A 4,677-nucleotide genomic window follows, 5' to 3' on the forward strand; every position below is an offset into this window, starting at 1 on the left:
GTTTGTGTAATTAGTTGATGTACGCATAAATTAATTTAACGCGCGCTAAGTCCGCGTACGTGTGGAAGGAAGTAGCAAGTGAAAGGGAACGAGTATTCTTTTGAGGCAGAGTATAGTGTCTTTTGAGTTTAGAGAGTGGGAAAAGGATAGATAGCAATGTGTATAATACTTGAAAAGTTTATACATATATTTTCTACTTTGGAATTTGGGAAGTGTTTTTGTATGAATTGAATATAATAGGGGCAGAGGAAGGCTGACACTTGAAAAACATCTCCTAGTTTGGCTTTTAAGAGACACAACAACAAGGTGCTGCTTTGCTTTTGAAACCTTCAATTATTCCGGCTCTCTCTTTCTTCCTTTTTCCCTTTTTTTTCTATTGCTTTTGTTTTGTTTGGTTTCTTCATTTTTAGTTGTAGTGTTGGAAGGTCTCTCTTTGTTCCCACTCTTCCCATTACCAAATTGATATAGTGTTTACTTGTACTAATATTAAATTAACCTTGTTTACACTTTGTCTCTTTTATACTTAAAACTCATTATCCAAGTCAAAGTGATGAGATTTTAACAAGAGATTGCTTGCTTGGTTTCCACGGACTAATTAGTCAACTTGTCTTTTACGAATTAAAATATTTATATGAATTATGTCCACCACCATCTTTCCCATGACAGATCTACTTTCTTTGATACGTTTGTTGTCATAGAAATGACTTGTCTTAAATTTAGAAAGTTTATAATTTACGTAGATTATTGAATATATATGATGTGACACCTTTTATGTTCCTATTTCTTTTCTTTACAAAAATTATTTTGATATTATTGTCTACCACAAAATCTATTGATCTCAACAATATTGGAAGTGAACCTAGAATAAAGTTAGTGACTTATTATATTAACATATAGTAAAAATGACAAAAAATTTTTTTACGATAGTAAGTCCATTATTAATGTCCCTTCGAATTTGCTCAATGTCCTTCATAAATGTTCTCAATTGTGACCATGTGACGTTTTAATGATTGACAAATAAACTATAGTTTGTTAAATAAATTCAAGTAACTGATTTAGAAATTGAGATGGAGAAAATTAGCGGTTGCCTCTTTTCTATCCCATTGTGTAGTTGGGAGTGGTTTAACAATAGGTAGAGAGAACCATGACAAAAAGAACTTACCAAAAAAATATTTTTGAAACTATGTAAAAGAATTTGAATTTCAAACTTCAAAAATTTGAAGACAATAATGCAAAAAGGAAGAAATGTAGAAGACAAGCAAATTCAGTTAAAAAAGTGTAGCTGCACGTGAGTTGGCTTGTAAGATTGATATAATAGGACTAACCGTACGTCTAAAATGGATAGTTTATAGAAGTGGTTGTGGTGGGGAAACACCAATGGTGGGGACTTATTTCACGTTCTACATTTGTACAATTTTGTTAGTATTTTCAAATACAAAATGGTAAAATTTGTGAATGTAATGTACCAAACAATCTGTTTTTTTTTAATTACAGTTCCAGTGTAACACAATTTCATTTGAAAGGATTCTTTGTACTAGCACAAACATAATTGTCTTTTGTCAGCTGTACGTTACGATCATATATATATATATATGATATAGAGACAATAGCTTGGTAATTATAATAGTACGCACATTGGTATAATCTCCTTTCTACGCCAAATTATAATTACAAGACATTCCAATTAGAGACTACAAAACATATTAATTTCCTTTATTAGTTGATTTTTTTGTTGCTATACTTAGCAAGGTACAAACAAATACTAAATAAAGTAAGTTAGCTAGTTCTCTCATAATAAGAGTATTTGTCTAACAAATTCTACTTTTTTTTTGTCTGTGATCGAGTCTAAGACTTATGATAATATGATTAAAAAAATCTATGGTACAATGCTAGCAAAACTTCGATTGGACTGAGTTATATGCATAGTACCAATAGAAACTAGAAAAAATGATGATCGGACAGGATGAAATGTGAGTGAAAAGTTGAAACATGACATCTTAGAATGTATAGCTAAGTATTTTTATTTTTCTTTTCTCCAACATGTGTAGTTAAGCTTTGATAAAGGAATATAAGATGTAGTCAATGCTAAGCTCAACAAAATCCAAGGAACGGCTAAAACTCACCAAAGCATGAAAATTGTAGTAGGGGCCATTTTCCACTTTGAAGCATCCAATATTTACACATGTAATAGTATACTATTATTGCATTTGGTACTTTATTATCAATCACACCATAACGGCATTCTTTAGGTAGCGCATCAAAAAGATTTGTTAATACTACGATTATATATCTCTACTAGTCCTTAAATCATTTAAAATGTAATTTTTTCTTTTTACCCTTGTGTAAGAGTTTTTGTTTTTTGGGTGACTTAAATTTATTGTCTTAGAAAAAATAATAGAAAATGCTTATCATCTGAACAACTTCTCGTTGTCAAATATAATGATGTCATAGAAGAACACATTTTTTCTAAATGTTTCTATAAGCTTTTATTTGACAAGTGTCATCATCATTTATTCCTAGGGGAAATGGGCACTCTTTGTTTTCAGGTAGAATTATCAGTGTGTCATTTTATCACGACAAAAAATATAAATAGTGATCATTTACTTGCTTCGAGAGGAAGCCTATTCCAAAAGGCTCCTCAATAATCATTGCTTATATCATGTCATAATAAAAGGAGATGTTCATTAGCTTATAGTAACTTAGAAAAAATCCTCTAAACAATGAAAAATATAACTATTGCTTTCAAAGACATAATATGTAAGACTACTATCTTGTACTTGACTAAATTTGGAATTGACTGGTCTTCTAACCAAACAAAAGGAATCCTTTCAAAGACTATAATTAAACGATGAAGAAAAAAATATGACGACTCAAGTAGGGTAGGAGCCGTTGGCCGCGGGGGTGAGATACACTTGCTTGACCCAATCTAAGTGTGGGTTCGCTACCTATTTTCAAATAATCGACTCAAATTATTTTGTACACACATAAAGTTTACCTCTATTGTTAAAAATTAAAACTATATTTATATAGCATGAATTATATAATTGAAGTAGTAGTAATTAATTTTGAATTACCCATATCAGAAGAGAAATGTAAAATTCGAAACACAATTACTTGTATGTGTCCTGATTTCTAAGTTATTATAATCTATCTATAAACGGAAATTTTGATGGCGAGCCAATTTTTTTCGAAGAGGTATCAATTAATATTTTTGATTAAAAAATTATATCGGGTAGATTATAAATATTAACTTTACAATTATATGTATACATGAATATTAAATTCACTTACATTCAAATTTTAGGGCGAAAACTGCGTCAGTTTATACTATATATTTACCTTTTTGGTCCGTCAAAAAGAAGGTGATTTATTTAATAAATTTTAGCTTTAGAATACTCGTTTTATTCTTGATGAAATGCTTTTCCGTCACACAAATATTTATGACTTATTTTAAAGTCTTACGTAACAAAATTATCTGCATGCGGAATCAAGATAAAGAAAAAATAAAACTAAAATGATTTCTTGTTATTTATTCATTAATAAATAGATGTTTTGAATGATTATGAGTAGTAAATGGTGCAACGGTCAGCAACTGAATCTGAAACCGACCGTTGGGTTTCATCACATGTCATAGAATGGTGATCATCATGTGCCATACTGCCTTCTGATGATGTACGTGTCTCCCATATTTAATTCAATTCTGGACATGCAATTAATTCAATTGTTAATTATTGTGACAAAACGAGGTTTTCCTCTTTTGACCACAGGATTTTAACAAAACTCCCCCACCTGATTTTTACACACTTGCATAGAATAAGAGAGAAGAATATATAAATTCACTAATTTGATGATTTTTTGAATAGTTGGATGGACGTAGGTGGACTACGTAAAATAGACACAATTTTATCTTATCTAGCTCGAATTGTAATCATGCACATTATATTTATTTAGTGGAATTAGCTAAAAAAAAAATACACAAAAAAATTGAACTTCAAAAATATTATTATAATTGTTTTTTTCTAATCTTTGGGGATAAAATAGTAAGGAAATGGAGCATTAAATAAAATTTGTCTTGATGTCTGAAGAAACGGTGGAGATTGGCCTCTGTTTGTTTTCTGGTCCGTGAAATGTTTGCAAAAATGCTTTTCTTTCTTACAAAGTTAGTTATGTTCGTAGTCTGCTGAATAGTACAAATACTAATTAAAGCAAGTGAATCTCTAATAAAATTAATTGACAATTTAACGATACGCAGAAGGAGATTTATAATAAAATTTTAATATGGGCTACACCTCTAATGCCCTTGATGGTATGATGAAATAGATAACAAAAGCTACGTGACCATACTAAAGAGGCTTGCCCCTTAGTAGTATGATAAAATAAAAAATTTGTGATTTTTAAAACAGTGTCTTATAAAAAAAAATTGAGCTGACTATATCAGAGATATTTTTCGAAAAAATTCTGCAGTTCTGCCATGAAGAATTGAAAATTGGGCATATCCTCAAATTTGGAAAATCGAGCACTTCTGTTGTTTTGTGTAGTCCACTTGAAGGAATTGTTTTTGCGCTGCGACCGTTCTTCTAGAGGTAACAAATATATTATAGTATAAGAATAATATTTCATATCAAAGTGTAGTTACAAATTAATTTTACCAAATCAATCTAACGTCAACATTTTACC

This window comes from Solanum lycopersicum, chromosome 2 (assembly GCF_036512215.1).
Source record: "Solanum lycopersicum chromosome 2, SLM_r2.1".
In the NCBI taxonomy this organism is placed as follows: domain Eukaryota; kingdom Viridiplantae; phylum Streptophyta; class Magnoliopsida; order Solanales; family Solanaceae; genus Solanum; species Solanum lycopersicum.